At 38.6% G+C, this 18,931-nt stretch overlaps 1 long non-coding RNA gene across 7 annotated transcripts; it reads right to left on the minus strand.

The window, feature by feature from the left end:
• Window positions 1-154: 154 nt before the first annotated feature.
• LOC107273235 lies at window positions 155-18,228 on the minus strand. 7 transcript variants are annotated; one of them, XR_003061492.1, is made up of 7 exons: window positions 18,037-18,228; window positions 16,404-16,559; window positions 2,540-2,734; window positions 1,325-1,388; window positions 850-938; window positions 508-777; window positions 157-365 (listed from the first exon to the last, which is right to left on the minus strand). It is a non-coding gene; the product is annotated as an uncharacterized LOC107273235 (long non-coding RNA). The 7 variants fall into 7 exon arrangements; XR_003061491.1 differs by having other exon boundaries at window positions 850-950; XR_003061494.1 differs by having other exon boundaries at window positions 155-365; window positions 516-777; window positions 850-1,388.
• Window positions 18,229-18,931: the final 703 nt, after the last annotated feature.

The raw sequence follows: 18,931 nt of genomic DNA on the forward strand, positions 1-18,931 counted from the left end.
GGGAGGTGGTACTTGTGAATTCAAAGTATGTGAATGTAGACGTATGCACGGAGAGAGTTTTTAGTATGGGAAATAAGAAGTCTGAAAGAAATTCGTCGTACGAGTCGAATGCGACACGAGACTAGGCGGTGGGATTTTTGAAAAAAAAAAAAAAAACAATTTTAGGATCTATGAGGATTTTTATTAAACCAGTAATTTTTTTCAAATTTTTTGGCACCCCCTTGCGTCATACCATAAGTTGAGGGTTACTTGGCGTGAGGGTACGTCCCTGGGTAAACAGCATTTTTGTCGGATAAGCGTTGCTCTTTGTTATCCGTGGGCTCTAAGCCTTTAAAGGCTCCGTTTCTTTTTGCTCGGCGAAGAGTCTGCGGGGAAGGAGGAAAGATTTTAATGAAAAGACAAAAAATGATAAGCGGGTTGAGGGGGTATGAAGGGCCTCAAAAAAGCTACGGGGTTCCAAGGAGCTACGAAAGAGGATTGGTGAAAAAATAAATAAGACTCCCTTACCACTGTACCTATATGCCTCGTTGTGGAAAGCCACCCCCTTTATGATGCCGCAACTACCCCTGGGTAGATATTCCGTAATCCGCCAGCAAATCGAATCGAGTAACTTGCAGTTTTCCGAAGTGCAATTAGCCGGGACAGTCGCGTTCTTATCAGCCTTTGGCATCCTTGGGTTTTGCCTGTGGGGCAGATGGCGCCAGCGTCGCTCTATTTTCTCTACCGGAAGAGCGTCTTTCTCGTACGGAACGAACGAGATAAAACTCGCGGAATATTCTTGAAGATAAACCAAAGTTTTCGTTATTCCTGGATATTGCGGGATGATCCTACCGGGAGATGAAAATATACCTCTGTGCCCCAACCCCCTAGGATTTTCAGCCTCTTGTACAGTTTACGCGTATCCTTTGACGTTGTGAAACTTTACTGGGACCTTTTCACTGAAATTTTGACTTTTGACGGATATTGAAAATTTAATTATTTTTTACATAGCTGCGTGACGTAAGGACTGAATGATTTATTATCGATATGAAAAATTTTGTAAAATTCAATTCGAATTGTTGGATGCTGAATTAAAATTATTAAATTTTTTTTTATATCGCAACAAGGGTAGTTTGCATACGCGTGTACTTTTGTGTGTACAAACATTCGTTTATTATTGAATTTATGGCATTCGGTCGATTAAAATCTGCCAATTAAAATTTCTGACAATTCTGACAATTCATGGTGACTGAATAAAAATAATGAAATCGAATTTTTCTTTAAAGAAAATAATTAACTTCCAACTATTTTGCGTCATTGCGATAGTGCTGCATTGAAAACTCACTCGTATCGCTGTGTCGCGTTGGAAACTGTCTGCCGCGTAGAAATTCTTCACGCTAATGAGTCACCTGCAAAATTCAATTTGGTACAACTGATTCATGGAAATCGAACTTTCCAACATAATTAGCGCATAGCGTCGCTTTAATTATAAGCAGTGCTCATAGGATTCCCATAAACTTCAATGATATGAAGTGCAACGTGAAAATTGAAAAGATAAAAAATGTGACATTAGATACTTCTGAAAAAATTTTTTAATTAAAAATCATAATATCAAATTCTATAAAATTCAAGTAATTAATGTCATTAGACCATACGTGAATACGACGTATTTAAATGGATCAAAAAAAAAAAGAAAATCGTGGCAAATAGAAGTTGCTGACTTGTAACACTGATGGTCGTGGAATTTTGAAAAAGAAATTATAAAAATATATTTACACCTAAACGCTAAGCCGTATTATACCAAGCAACTCAAATAAATCTCATTTGAAATTCATACACTCAAGATCGCCAAGCTTTCTCAAAGATCAAGGACAGGATCTTTATTTATCCTGATTCGCTCTCTACTCTCTCCTCGTCCTCTCGATGAAAAATCCAAAAATTTAAATCAAATCCTCAATGAATAAAATCTAGAAAAAATTTCAAAAATAAATTTACATTCTACACGCTAAACAGTATCGTGACAATTGATCTAACCAAATCCCATACAAAATAATCAATTTCAAATCTCAAAGATCAAGAACAGGATCTTCATCTCGATTCACTCTCTACTCACTCCTGATCCTCTCAATCAAAATCCAAAAGACCGCATACCTAATCCTTATTAACCAAAAGCATAGCGAACATTCCCAAAAACACATTTGACAGTCAACATATGGTATCATACATATCCACTATTTTGTTAAAAAAAAAAAAAAACCAATAATGAACACCCACACCATAAATGCACTCCCACCCAAGTAGCATCTCGTGAACTTAAAAAATTGTAAAACAAGATAGAAAGCGCTTTCTAAGTTCGCCTAGATTCGACCCAGTCCTCATTTGGAGCTGAGGTCGTGTGTCGAATATATATATATATACATATTACCCCAAGATCCGGTCACTCTAACTCAGACTTCATCCGGAAAAATAGTAATGCGAAAGTGCTCGCGCCATTTAGCAAATTACTCGAGAAGCCAAAGGGAGCTTAGTGTACTTTGTGTATATACCTTTACATACATACTTATAAATATAGACCGTCCTCCATTTTTTGTTGCATCGTTTCGACTTCAAAGAGATTGCTCTCGTTCGCCCGTAGCGGGTACTACTGGTCCACTCGTTCGGAAGGACATTTGCTCCTCCGACGTCGAAAACTTTGCCGACCGGAAGCACTTGAGAATTGGCCAGTTTATTGCGACGATCCGGTCGGCCATTTTGTCTGAGAAGAAACATAAAGGGAAAAAGTTATTATTTTTTTTAATAAGTACCAAAACAGAAATATTAAGAATATACATACGTATATCTATAGCGTACAATAAAAAAGACATACATTTAATTTCCATGAGATTGTATTACATTAAAATTTCCTTGTTATTCCATAAAAGTATTTTTAATAGATAATCAAACGTCTACCCAATTATCGATTGGCGCCACTGTCAAATCATTCCAATTTCCAATACGCGCCGAGTTATCATTATGAACGGTGCTGCCCTCTGAACTATTAACGGATCCACAGTCAAAGCAGAACCAGCCTTAGGTAGTCAAAACACACAACCACGAACCGTGAACCAATTATGAATGGCTGAAACGTATTTGAGGTTCTCTTGGTCGTTTCATTGTTCATGCTTTGTACGGGTCGTGGAATATCTTAAAGGTCGGCCATATTGTTTTTCAGTAACAATTGACGGATATTATTTAAAGATGGACCAATTTAATGTAAACGGGCCTTTTCGTAACGACAAATAAAATTCGTAATCCCAAGTCAACCATAAAGCCCGATACACAGGAAGATAATTTTCAACGTTAATAACAAAGCGACTAGCTCGTGTCTCAAGTTGGTACTGAAAATTCCCGCAAGCTAGGCGCTGCCGTCGCATTAAAACTTTGAAGCGAACCCACGAAAGGCGCGAAGTTCGCGCACGGAAAGTTGTTGACGTCGGAACTTACCGCGTCTTTGGCGTCGCGACGCCTGACATCGGGGCTTATATTATCAAGGTACCCGTACACTCTCGGCCGACTGATTTCACGGAATCATCGTCCTGGGACTTATAAGTCGAGGGACTGTTTTTAATATTGCATCGCCTTACGCAACCTTCGAGTGGGTACTTAGCCTAACATCGAGGACGAAGTTGAATTTTTCTTTTTCCTTCTTCTTCCCGTTGTCTCTTCAGTTTCCACCGACCCTCGTTCGCCAGGTTACTTTAACCAGCTATCCCTCCCTCTTTTATCATATTGTCACGCGGGATTAATAATAACCGGAGCTATGTAAAAATTAAACTTTTCGCTTGGGTTTACTTTTTTTTTTCTTTTTCTTTTTTTTTTTACATCGCCATCCTTCCTATCTCTACGCTTCATGCTGCCCGGCAAGTTTACACTGACGCGTGTAAACTCGTTCGGGTTCGGAACTTTAAATTGAATTAACTTTACAAGACTTTCCTACACTGAAGAGAAAATCCTTCGTTTGACGTAGCATCTTTCATCTGGAATGACACCCCATGAGATAATAAGTATATGTTGGTTACATCAAACTATATGCTGGTGTTATGCTATTGTAAATTCAAATTTGGTAAAGATTTCTTTTTGAACGAATGATTTTGTTAGGTAAGAGAACTTTGAGTATTTTTGAAATTTATTTTTTTACAATCGTTTATTATTTTGGGTAACGTCCGTTAATAATTTTCGATTTTGAGAGGATTCTGAATGTTACTTGAATTAATTTTTATTGTTAATGCTTGAGTGTAGGTGGGGTCGGACGATTTATAATATTTTCACTGTAAACTTTTTATTTTATGAGAAATTGTAATTTTTTTAATAAATTTTCGAATTTTCGTATTCACTTAGATTGAGTAGCAGACAAGCGGATATGATTTTACGTAAAGAGACAATGCTGCGATTTTAATGTAATTTCAAAGCTTATTAAATGAAGATGTACGATATTTTTTTTTATATTCTTCAATACGTTATCATGTAAATGCGTTCTACGTAGCACGTAGGAAATTTATAAATCGTGTATTTGCGTAATATTTATTATTTTCCGGGCATTATCCTGAATTATGAAAACGCCATTATTAAACGAGATAAATACCAAAAAAAAAAATTGATCTATTTTACGATAGTCCGTCACACGATTACTCAACAGCATACTCTGATAAGAGAAACACATGTGCGTTACGTAATTGATGAAAAACAAAAACAGGCGTAGTCATTAAGTTTCCAATTCAATTAATTAAATCCACATATTAATTTATTATACACACAAAATTCTATCGAACTGGTAACTAATCAATTTTTATCCAATAATACCTGAAAAAAGCTCAAATTCCGAATAAAAGATAAAAACGTCAAAAATTATTCTTAAATATAATCATTATGCTATCACACAAATTTAGGCATATACGTAATATAATATTAAATCTCTAAAATAATTATCCAATACCTAATAAAAATTGCTTCACAAGACGCCATAAGCATTTCCAAATAAATGCGCTGCAGTTCACGAACTCATCCATGTTGAAAATAAAACGATCTATCAGCATAAGAAAAAAATGTCCAAAAATGCCCCATATAAAAAAAAATCATACGATCAAACGAATTCGTAAAAAAATCGAAAATCCAATTTTATTTTAAAGTCATATCGCGTGTTTTGATATACGAATAATTAAAAAACTACAAAATTGTTGAAGTTTCCAAAATTCTTGAAATTTTTCACGTGCCAGGATAAATTGTGTTTGATTATTTACAATGCCGCATTAGCTCAGCATACCGCACACACAGTACGCAATTGTGTATAGCGATCCATATGTATAACTGATATGAGTGATGTGAAATGTCAGCTATGAGTATGTATTTGGAATTTGCTGGAGGATATCCCGTCAGGATGTCGACCATGCAGCCAAGTTAATAAAAGAAGATGGAATTTTCGAAAACGTTTCGATCCCTTTGGGGGTCTTCCTCAGGTAGGAATCTGTATTAATATGAAAATTTTCGTTGTTGCATAAATTATATGACAAGTTTTGGTTCTATCAATTAAGTAAAAATAAGAAAAGAGAAAAAGTTCCAAAACGAGATGTATTTAAATGGTTACCTTAAAATCTAAAATTATGATTGACATAAAATTTTCCTCTAGACGTGTATCTCTGGTCATAAATATTGCTCTGGTAGGCCTAGTAATTATGTAATTAATATATTTATATGTGGTTTTTCTTGTTTGAGGTATAAGGTATAAGGTATATAGGATAAGCCGAGACCAGGAGGTCATTCTATAAAGTTTTGGAGAAAATACGATGAATATATCAATGGAAATGTATTCAGATTTGTAACAGATACGTAGATAAATTTCAAAATTGTATTGTAATTAATTACCTTATAAATTGTATTTAGTGATTTATAATTAATTATAGGTGACCCTGTTGGACAACGTGAGAAAATAAGCACGGGTGGATACCGAACGTCAGAGCGAGAATTTTAAAGAGTTTTAATTTAAAACCTGGTTTTTCTGCCTAACCTAACCTAACCATATCGTCCACGTGTCTATATGGTTTACTCACTCCGCGTCTACGTATCCATATGGTATACTACTCCGGTAAAGGTACAGGCGCTTTTCATGAAACGAGAACATTACAAAAGGGAAATTGGGCAAAATGGCGGAAAATCCCTTTGTGGTCATTCGTCGCGGACCTTTGCGAATTAACCTTCCAGCTTGGCTTCCCTTTATGGTACTGTTATGTTTCGACGGTTAAGGGATGCGTGGTCAGTGTAGCCAACTAAGGGACGTAAAGGCGGGGGGGTGCAAAGTATTTTCTACCCTTATTGTTGGCGTAAGCCGGTGAACGCGGAACCTCTCGTTGTTGGTAAGCCGCGCGTCCGGAAAAGTGAGAAATAATGATTTTCTTGGATAAGATAAATATAGGAAGTCAAAGTGGAAAGGGGTTGGAGAAAAGAAAAAGAAAAAACTGGAGTGAAGAATAAGGGACGGCAAAGTTAAAAAAAAAAAGATTGGTGGCTTGTAATATGAAACAAGGAATACGAAAAGATGGAATGAAATTATTTTTAAAAAAAGTCATTGAAAAATTGAAAAATATATAAGTGCTTATATTCGCTTTAATGACGGAGTACTTGAGTGCCTAATGAGAATGTCCTTTCTTTTAAGGGTGCTTTTGAAAAGAACAATTTATTCTGTTGCCTGCAGGATTTCTAGCGATATATTTTTTTTTTTTATTAATTACGATCTTAAGAATTAATCATCCACTGTCTCCAATAATTATGGATCACGTGAAAATTGAGGGCAATATGAAATTCAATAAATTACTGATGCCACTCCTTACGGAATTACTACGGACTATTCACCCCTGCGACAGGGGGTTCGTGGATTTCTTAATCTATATAAATTTCCAAAATAAAATCAACCCCTCTAACTTTTTCTCGCCACCCCAAAAATGTAATATGGTCCAAAAAAAAATGAAAAAAATTTTTTTTCCGAAGACTGCACTCCCTCCCCCCTTAACCCCTCATAAAAATAGTCCTCATCAAATGCCCCGTGAACCCAGTTGCAAAAATGATGAAGAAAAAAACCACCCTTAAGATTAAAATAATTCCACTCCCCACCGTATATATCGAACTTTCGAAAGCACTTCTCGCTCGAAACTCGAACGGCATAATAACGGAGATCGAAAGGTACCGGAAGTAGTTTGACGCTCAAGTCAGGAATCTCCAATGGGTGACGCGAAAGTCCATTAAGGTCAATTTACAAGTGGTAGATCGGGACCGTGAGTTACTATCCGGCGGACATCTTGAATCTCCCGTAGTCGTCCGATGAATTCTCAGGACCGTAATACGATTTCCGGTTTATGGTGATGAGTCGAAAGTCCATCTTCCAAGAGTAATGACTCCTTAGTCGGTCAAGTAATGAGGATGTGATATTACCCAGACTCCATTGCGAAGATAGGAAATGGATGAATAGAGTATGCGCAACTGACAAAGGTACGATAATAATGATAACAGCAGCAGAAACCCTAACAAGGGTAGTAGCGGCGTTACTATTATTATTATAGGCGCATATTGATTTTAATTAATGGCGGAATATAACGTAATCAAATTTATGCTTGATTAATTTCACGAACTTTGATACACGAATATCTAATATGGTAATTAGAGGCATATCCGGTTCCAAGATCTTTTATCCTCGTGAGCATAGGCACTGCAGAGTGGAGTAAGTCCTAAGGGAAATGTGATCCGCCTTTTTTTTTTTATATTTATTTTTCGAAAAATATCAACAGCGACTGTTCTTCCGTGAAATTATTTTTTTTTAACGATTGTTCAATATTTCTTTTTATCTCCGGTATTCTCGATTTCAGCCGCCTTCGTAGCAATTGCTAATTTTCCATCTACCGCGTGTACGGGGGGCAGGTGAAAATTAAGGCAGAACAAATAATTGAAAAAGAAAAATGCTGGTTCGGGATTTCCTGGAAAATTGTTAATATTTTTTTCTTCTCGTTTTTCGTATCGTTACTGCTGCTTCGTTTTGGATGAATTACATCTTTTTTCTTTTTTTTTCATATGCCTTTTCTTTCTGCGTACCATGCAATGGGTTACGCCATACGTTTTTTCGAAATTAATGTAGTACCAAGAAACTTTTTGTTTCGACAAAAATATGACTTTGCTGTGTTATGAGGGGTTAATTAGCGGTAATTTTAAAAACACTGTGAAATGGTTCATTGGTCAAGGATGCTAATGAGCATCGTGTAATCCTCTTTGTTATAATTGACATCCGAATTAATGAACAATTTCCGAAAAACCCTCAAAGCCTCAACGCAATCCTCTTATCCTTCAATACGCACATATTTTTATATGCTCATACCTGTAATGAACGTAGATAGAAAATATATTTTGCAAGGGCCAGCTTTACGTGACTTCGAATACAAAATAGTCCCCTAAATTCCAAAGTGTCGATACACAGCTATTTCAGCATGAGTAAATCAATACTAAACCGAATCGATAAATTATCAATTCCACTATTTCGATAACACGGCTAATAATATTGCTGAATTCAATTGGGCATAACCTGAGAGGGCAGTTATTTAAAAAAAAAAAATATTCAAAGCAAATTTTGCTATCCTCCGAAACTTCCTTAAAACTCCAGCAGATTGCAAACACCCCTGCCAAATCAGCAGATATTCGTTCCATTGCGAAATTCAAGAAACATAAAACAAACTGCTGCAAAACAACCAGATAATTTTCCCAACGAAGTAAGAAAGTCTACAAAAAATTAAAAAAGATCCTAAAACCCAAAATAATCGATCAAAAGATCAAATTTTTTTCCAACACTCACCAAATATCTTAATCCCATCCACCTCCACCCCACCCGCCTCCCTTTATCAATTTCCCCACCTTCCAATCTTCCAAAAGGAGAATGGCTTCCCACACTAATTTTCGCCCAAGGCCACCACTCGATCGCACTACGGTTTCATATCGTTTCACAAGATCCCATCATTCACCCCTGTCACAGCTCTTAGCGTTTCCAACGCAGCGACGATCGATACCCGCCTTTATCCCGTGCTGAATATAGTGAAATAGCAGTACTAACATTTTCAAGTGTACCATGTGTACCGACAGCCCATAGAGAAAACATGGGGTAAAGTATCACTCTCTCCGCCTCCTCGATACCACCCACCCCCACCCCTATCATCCTCACGGTATTATCGCACGAGTGTCGACGGGGCTTAGAAACTTGCCCAAGTTACGAATCCCCAAAGCGGATGAACCGATGTTTATATTCATTTTGACATGCATTAATAATCGCACTGTAAGACTTGGCTCCGAGGATGCCTGACCCACGACATATATTCACAGTGTATATAGATATATATTGTAACGTTGTCGATAATGCAGTTTCCTACGTTCCTTATGAGTACAAGTGACTCGACTTTCTTAAGTCGAGTGAATTAGTGGTTAATTCAGACAAATGTATATCAATGCTCTATCTCAGGGGGGTAAGTAAAAGAAAAATACTTTTTTGAATTTAAATTCGAATTGCGTTATCCTTTGGGACATAAATCGGGCTCCATAGTACGATGAAGAAATGAACTCAATTTGAATTCTAAAACTGACACTATCATACATCAGATGTACTTACGAAAAGCATTTAGTAACCCATTGGAAATTATTTATGTTAAGTCAGGGGAAAGGTTTTCTCTCTATCGGATCTTTCTGACAATAGGAGCTTAAAATTTGAAGGATTATGCCTGACTGATACTCTAAGTACACGGGTAGTACGAGGGCTAACAAAATTATCATATTATGTAGAGAGAGCGAGAGAGAGTAAGATGAAGGGTGTTACGTCATAGTTACACATAGACTTGTAATGTACATAGAATATATATATATATATATATATATATATATATATATATATGTAGTGCAAAGATTCTTCCATGTATTTAGGCGATACTCTTTGTTCATGGCAAGTTCCTTAAATTCCCCTGCACTTACTTCCTGATTAATCATTCCCCCAGGATGCTGCGCCTGGTGGCCTAAGTGCTTCCTGACTCCTTTCCTTCTTTGTTGTTCTTTGACCAATAAATATTCTTGTTAGTGTTTCCCTTAGGGCTAGTAGAGGGTTTGTTAGAGATGTCGCTGATCTCTCGTTATATTTAATGTTGTGCGTTGGGATACTTTTGATCTTGAAATATTGATGACGTCTCTGTAGCAATGTATAATTATCGTTTAATTATGATGCAGCCTTGTTCGAAAAATGATTTTTCAGCGACACGCTAAATTCCCTATGAAGATTTCATAAAAGTCCCTAGAGTGCTCGACGTGTCGCAAGTGGAATTGCGATATTTGAATGCAAAATAAAACGACTAGGGAAACCAAAAATGAAAAAAAAAAGAAATATAAGAATAAAAGTGAAAAAGAATCCTCACTGGATAAGAATGGTCGTTGTATTTTATGTATCGCGAGAGGCGTTTTACCCATTCAAAGAATAGAGAGCTCCAAGATAGTAAGTAATCCAAGAGAAAGACAGGCGTAAGAGTGAAACTGGGTTAAATGAGGTAGAAATCCTTTGATCGGAGTAAATCGTTGACGCGAGCCAATCGGTACGTATATATTCATATACAAATATATATGTACACAATGTATACACCTTACAATAAAATACCGACAACTTTTTGTCACTGACAGTACACTGTTGGCATTACTGACAAAGGACAATACTCAAAAACGACAGATTGCACGATAAACAGTATCAAAGGAAAGAGGATAAAATACTCATAGCACGTGTTACTTTACAAAATTCAATTATATTTCGCGCCAAAAAACTGTCAAATGACCCTCAAACGTCACATTCGTTCAGACTGTTACGTAACTGATTGCCGTCGACAAACGGCCAGTCCGAAAACCGTATTGGAATTCATAGGTAGTATGAATATCTGAAGGTAAACTGGAGCGGTAAAGAGAGAAAAAAAATATAATAAAGGCAAATAAAGAAAGACAAAGAAAAGCATAGAGGGAACAACAATGGCCAGAATAATAGAGGCAATTAGCTGTCCTGTCGTCGTTGGCAAAGCGTCTGCCGACTGTACTGATAAAAACGCGAGAGTGGAGCTTGAACCCTCGTCTGGCGAGAGGGTTGAAGCCAGTGAGGTTAGAGGGTGGAGAAAACGACCCCAATGTCGATGACACCAAGAAAGTACGTCGGTATATACGTGTACCTACATAGATATGCCGTACGGTATCGCGAGATTACACGTAGATAGAGCACGCTTGGTAGAGAACCGTAGGATCGTAGGAAGGAGCGTGGTTAGGTTGGGTCAGGTCAGGTTGGGTTAGGTTAGTTCGGACTAACCGGAAACCGTTTGCGGAACGCATAAGAAGAGAAACGGGGCGAATTTTAGATTGGAAAAATCTGTCTGGTAATGGCCCCGGATACGGGGGGGAGCCAATGAAGCTGCGTACACAATGTACTACATGGTACTGTAGCATAAGAAAATCTTGTAAGGTATATATACTATATATAAATATATATAGGTATATATATATACGTATAGTCTCGTTGCTGTTACCGGAAACGAGAAGAGCTGCTGGTCTGATGGTTCCGGTAGCTGAAGAAATTTTCTCCCGCGAGCAGTAAGGGTGTGTGTATAGATTGAAAAAAAAAGTTGAATATACAGGGGATGAAAATGACTTCAGTTCACCAGCTATTAAGTTCTTCACCCGAGTGGTACCGTAGGGGTGGTTTTGGTTCATTCGTGTCGGATGGATGTTTAAGTTAGTCGGCCACCTACGGTACAAGGGTGTGAACGAAGAGGCAACTGGTATTGAGGGTGGCAGGGCTACGAGGGTGTTTGTGGGTAGGGGTTGTAAACTTACGTGACACGATAGACGTTGAATTCTTACATTTCGTTTTAGGGGTTACCGGCTCCTCTTGTATTTTTGGGGTTGGAGGACGTAACCAATTGAAACTGGTATTTTTCATCCCCTAGCGTACACCACGCATCCGGTAGCAAAGTGGTCGGGTGTAAAGGCGCTCCTTTACGGATGTGGGGATTGGCGAAGCGGCAGAAGAAGAAGAGGCGAAGGAAGGGAGGAGGATGGAAAAAGGGAGAGAAAGGGGTTGGAATCCCTGCGGATGGTAGGATATTAAATATGTATAATTTCTCGCTTTTGAGGTGGAAAGGAGGGCTGGTACACACGCACACGACGACATAGCCAACGGATGGGTAGACGTCATAGGGGTAGGAAGATGTCTCGCGCGTATCCGGACGTGAACTCTGACACGGGGGTGGCAATGTAAAGACCAATGGGGGTTTGCATGTGTACACTTTAGATTCGCTCGAGAGATTGCTTCGCACCTTAAGCGAGTTTACATCGCGCGATTATATAGAATTTCACCTGGAACATCACGGTATGTTCTTGACTCGTACCTAACCTAACCCAACCCTTAAAACATAACGCGGATACGTATCGCGAGTAAGAGCGACAAGAGGCTCGAGGGTAGTAACCTTTCAGTTTAAACTAAGTTAGGAATGCCTCAGGGGATTCCCCGAATTTAAATGTAAGACATTACGGATTACAGGAGCGCTCATTTTTTCACCACCGCCAAGCGGACACCTACCGAACTAGACGTAGAGGGGTAGTTCGTTATTCGAAATTCTCTTGAATTTTTACTGCGACGATAAAACTGAATGTTTTCTCGCAAATCTTTATGTTTACATCCCCTTTCACTCTGTCTCTCTTTCCACCCTCCTCACTACCCCCCTAAGACTCATCCAAGCGCTCAATCCTTAAAAGAAATTCTCCCCTTAAGCACTACAGTTATTACTTTGTAATCATCAGCACCGATTCAACCCTGCCAACACTGATACCTATCGTATCCACCCTTCAACCCCTATTACTTTACCGATAAATGTCCCAATGTTATCTTATGATCGAGATTGGAATTCCGGGTAACCGTTTTTTTTAGCTTCTTAATACAGAATTCCAGATGAATTTTTTTCTTTTCTTTTTTTTACTCTTTTGACAAGTATGGTACACTCGACTGTGTACTTAGCTATGTACTCACACAAACATAAGTACATAGATGATTGTCTGCCTATAAGTTGGCAGTAGCTGCATTAGAGGATTTTGAACGTGACCTGGATCCCGGCGGGCTAGTCTCACGATGCAATCATCGTTTGATACCAGGACGTTCGCGATGGATATAGGGGGAGGGAGGAAGGGAGCTGCCAGATCAAGAATCCAGCCTCCGGATTGGCTGTAGCTTTAGTTGGATTGGGGAGGCAGAGCAACAATCACAGCCGATTGAATTGGACCCCTGGGGTTATATGGAGCTTCGTGGAAGATGACTAGATCATATAGATTTCCCGTTTAGCAATATAGCTACAGCGATAAGTGACGTGGATGGAAACGAGCTGAGAAATCGTCGTTTGCCGTCATAATCTCTACGGGATGAGTCATGAGTATTTAAAACGTAATGCGCAGTGATTTTCGATTGGAAAATGTCACACCGATAATTCCGCCACTAGCGGCTATTACGAGAACCATTTACGATGCTGTAGGAATCACCAGAGATGAGAAGGGAGATGCACAACGCTACGATTTTAGGCAATACCAAAATTATGGCGCTGAATCGTAGCATCGAGTTTGGAAGTACGATTCTGTGATCGTCGCCTCCGTCAACAATCTTCTTTGTCTGCTGCAACCAAATGTTTCTACTCAATTTTCGAATCTCCTATTCCTTTCTATGTCACTCTGCTCCCAGTATATCCTTAAAGACTAAATTGTTAAAAAGTCCTTTGGAAAAGGAAAAGTCTAAAGTGATAAAGCATATAACATACAATATGTATATTATTGTAGGGATATATTTAATACATCTCTAATGGTATTGTTATTGCTAATCTTTTACGGGCTATATGTGCATATCTGTACTTCGTATACTGTATCATTATTGCGTTTCTCAAGTAAACTATCTTTAAACGTAAAGTAAAGGAATTTTTTGAAAGTGGCCCTATCGCAATTTGACCTATACCAGCCTCTTCTATGGACTATTCTGACTTTCTGCGTTAAGAGATCTTTCAATATTTCAAGGAAAAAGCCTTAAACCTAGCCGTTTTCGAGATACAGCCTCCCAAAGGTGCAATTTCGAGTATTTTCAAAATTCGAAAAAAAGTCCGCGAGTACCAAAATTGGAATCGCCTAAAACGGTAGAGTTGCGCATCTCCCTACTCATGTCTGGAATCACTGAACCGGAGTTTGCTCTTTAACGTCTTTATGGTCAGTTAACAAATGCTGTTTGAACTTCCCGTACTACCGACACCTAGCGGATCTGCCATCCGTAATACTTGTCGATTAACGAGATCCTGCGAAACGTATCTGAGTAGTCATGGGTGGGGATGAGAAAAGAGATACAAAAAAAAGTGAATGGGGATCGAGAGGATGGGTAAGAAAAGAAAATTCGAAAAAGTTTCTGTATCCAAACAAATGATACACCGGGTAGCGTATGTCGAGGCTTTACGAGCTTAGGTGGGGTTTTACTTATGTATTAGTTCATCACGGAAACGGCCGGCGCTGAGGTGGAGCCAGCTGCGTCTGCCTTAGTCCGCCCTTAAGAATTTATGACTGAGAAGATCGCGGTGGCCCAACGATATCGTGGAGGAAAATCGTTTTGCGAAAGACAGAACTTTTATTCGTATTTTCTTTTTGCATTTAATATTTAGTCCGCCTAGTTTGGATTTCTTGTTTCCTTTGTGAAAAGAACGGAGATGCTCTTCGTTCTCCGGAAGTCTTGAGTTCTGAAATTTTGAACTTTAAGTTTGACTACATCCTTGGGAAAGCCTGCAAGCGATAATAGACTTTTGCAGGATTGCTGGCGTTATTGTTCTTGGAAATTTGTTATTACCGAATAAAGCCACTTCGTTTTAAGTAATGAAGTACGGAGCATCTGCTGCCATCTTAGGAAATGTATTAACTTCACGTTGAGCAATTAAATCGTTAAAGCTGCAAAGAAAGTTTAGAACAGCCTGTGGAACCTAAAAAAAAAATGTGAATTTGAACTATTTTTGACAATATATCAAGTGTGAAAAGAAATTTGAAAAATTACACTGTTTTCTTTTTTAAATCAAATGCAAGGTTATTATACCACCTTGCAGATATTAAGGTAATAAGTATGTTTGAATCGCCCTTTCTCACCAAACCACTCCCTCGACTCTCACAATCGTCTTCTCTTGAATGCTAAGAGAAAAGAAGAAAGAGAGAGAAAGAATCAAGATTAAATCAGCGAACTGCTCCTGGTTTTCCTAGCACTCACTTACAAGAAGGTGAGGGTGACAGTTATTATGGCCAAGAAAGAATTTAGGGGTTGTAAAACGTGTGAAAAGTTCTTCTCGCGGCAGAAAGGATTAAAGAATAAAATACGATTCCCGGAATAAAGGGATCTGCGAAGGACACTTTGGAAAGAGCCGAAGAAAAGGATAGACGATAATGGACAAGCGAATGTCGCGACTAAAATCAAGTCTGAGAAGGAGGAAAGAATTAAAAGAAAAACCCCTTCGTCCTTTGATCGCACACATTTCGGGAATCCGAAACGATTATGACAACGAGAAAGATATGACTTCAGTAAATAATAAAAATCACCCTCGACCCTTCGGAACATTATAGAAAACGCACAATCTTGAAATTCATCCCTCGAAGAGTCACTAATTTTTACCATCACCCACCCTCTGACGTGGCGGAAAGCATCAACCTTTTTTTATCGTCCCCCGCGTATTTCCCACTATCGCAAAAAAAAACTACCCTCAAACTACGCACATATGCTACCAGTATATTCTCACAAAGAAGGGTTAAAGAAACGTATACCGTATCCCACAACCACCCCGATCAGCAATTCGATATTATCACGATGGAGTGAAGGGTCGTAGAATTGCTGAGAAGGTCGATAAGTTGCGAAGCAACTTCGCTAAGGGTATAGTCAATTTTTTTCTCTCCCTCTCACCCTTAACCCAATAGATGCACTTAATTCGATCTTCCACCCCCTCTTGCGTCAGAGCAACCATCGATATCCATTCGCTATGGTATATTCAAGTAAACTCCTATGTTTACGTACAGTTAAGCCAGTAAGAACTAGACCAAGACCTATAAAGTTTGGCCATCGCAGAAGCGCCATAAAGAGGATCCCCACCAGGGGTAACTACCAAGTATGTACATACATATACATATATACAAGGTAGGAAAATGTTACCAGAAGCCTCTACCAGTTCGGCCGAGACTACCAGAAAAGCAGAAGAGTGCAGTTTCCGGGTATGGGGCATGACGTGGACCAGTGCCAGTGCCTGGGGGCATCTCTTTCCTGTTCCTATCTATCGGCGTCCGTAAAGGGACTGTATTTATGGTACCTTCCGCATTGATTCGCGTAAATCCCACGGAGTGGCTACCAGTTGTAAAACATCCTTCCAGGTCTGCTCAAATAAATTCCATTTCCGGCTTTACTCTTAGATTGAGGTTAGGTATAGGACGTAACCTGGATCCTCGATTGGATCTGGTGGAATAGCCTGCGTAAAAAAAATATTACATTGGATTAGGTACCGCAGTGCGTTACGAGTGTAAAACTGAAATTGGTGGAACATGTTTTTGATACTAAACAAATTGGACGTCGATGAATCATTAATATTGCATTATGCTGGTAGTACAGAGCGTTATGGATGTGGATGTAAATTTGGCTGAACATTTTTTTTTCATCCCTGCCAAACCTTAATGCATTAATAATTGACGGCTCGTGGCTGTCGCACGGATCGGATCTGGGACTCGGGAGGTGTAACTTTCCTGGTAATTAGGAGTCTTCCGGTTTCACCGGTAGATGGAGACAAGGGAAGTTCAGTCAGTCTAATTAATAGTGAAACTCAGTTGGGGCTGGGGTTAGAAGAGGAACTAGACTGACTAAAGCGTCACTGAGTGGAATATGTATGTCTAGGATCAAGATATCGTGACGTAACTAAGATCAAGTTATAACGCTGTCAAATATACAACTGACTGAGCGACGAATTTTTATGAAAATAATGACATCTCGTGAGGCACTATTTTGAAATTTGCCGTTATCTATATTTTATGACGTCACAATTGTCGAAGGCATATTTCATTATATTGATTTCAAAATATTCGCAGCCGGTTTTTATTGTTCAAACATACAGAATTAATAGCGTATAAATTTAATCATCGACAAGGCTGCAGTTATATCCAGTTATAATAACAATGTGAATTAATGTTATATATTTTTTTTCTGTATGACGTATCACGTGCTGGAACACTGTTACTAAGTGGAATACGTAGTATACAAGGTGTCCAGCTGTTTCGAAGCAATCTCGTTCATAAATATGAATACTTTTAAAAACTTGTCTACTCGCCATACGTGCTCGCCATACGTGATCCAAGCATGTAACATAAACCCGGTCATGTACGTGCTAACACACAGTATCCATTAAACCAACAATATTTTGATCGTAACCACGTGGGGCGCCGACACCGATTCCCCGTTTAATATATAAACGCGAGATTCCATAAATCACAGTGATACGAAGCTGCAAGAGAAAAAAGGGAAAAGAATGAATCTAGATTAAGAAAATTTTTTGGATATTTAATTTTTTAAATTTACTTCCCTCAAAAAAAATCGAGCCTACGTGTGCCATATTAATAATGCAACATTACACGGCAGAAAGAGAGGAAAGAGACCAGGGCAAGAAAGCTAAGAAAAATATTAATTTTCAAAAAGCAAAAACTTCAATACCTTTGGCACAGCTGATACTAAAACAAGAATTCAACTTGGCTTATAGTTCTTGTTGCTCCGCCGAAAGTTTCCACTCCGGCTGCTTAGAGTTTCAGGCTGTCTGATATATTAGCTGAAGCAACAACAGCAAAAGCAATAGTACTACCGTGATGAGTAACAAGAGCAAGACTGTATGCAGAGCGTAACGTAGGTTAGGTATAGAGAAAGAAAGGAAAAGGACGAGGTAACAGTATTAAATGCGTACTTACGTATCTGCCTAACATAATCCTGTATGCCTCTTGTACCTCCAGGATCCTTTGGTAACTTACGGGCACATATCCAGAGTCCTTCGGGAACTTATGAATTTCACACACAGCACATATCACCGGTTCACACAGTAAGTTTCACTTGGTGTTCGTGTATCGCGAGTTGACAAAAAACAATGATGGTCGCCAGGCCTTCGTGTTTGCTGCAACTGCCGCGTATGGTGCTGCCATCTCTGTGTAGAGAGCGGCAACCGAAACTACTCAGCTATGGCATCGATATGCGAATTCACATGTATGTTCTACAGGGTGAAGTTATGCTTCATGCACTATAAATGAGTAATTTATAGAGAATTTCATGCGTTTCGGACTTGCCCGGTAGTTATTAATTATTTATGATCGAAGCGGCCATCTTGGATTTTCTCATTGGCCTGCTCTGCTGTAATATTTAACTATTCGTGTCTATGATTACCGAAGGGTGGCTGGATTAAATGCTCTCGGTTTAAAATCATTTGAGATCCATAACTTCTTGTTTTAGATGCAGCGAGTGTGGATTAAACTTTTTTTATTTACTCTTTTTATGCCCGAAGAAATTTCTTGCTGTAGTTCTGCATGTGCGAATAATATAAGCTGCTGGGAGGCTTATGGAATAGTAAGAATACCCATAACCGGTATTGCTCGAGGAATAGCAGGTTTATTTCTTATCCCTTAAGGTGCGTACACACGCGAACGAAGAATCAGGGCTGGAGCTACTATATTCGGTATCAGCATAAGACTTTGTTTCAAAAATTTTAAAAATTTTCTAATATCGTTGCTTAAATTAATTTTGAATATCTCAAAAAATCTTGATAATTTTCTTTAACAATTTTCTTGGTATATATTTTTTAAGCTGGATCTATAT

The sequence above is a fragment of the Cephus cinctus genome, unplaced genomic scaffold (genome assembly GCF_000341935.2).
Source record: "Cephus cinctus unplaced genomic scaffold, Ccin1 Ccin1_scaffold1524, whole genome shotgun sequence".
NCBI lineage: Eukaryota > Metazoa > Arthropoda > Insecta > Hymenoptera > Cephidae > Cephus > Cephus cinctus.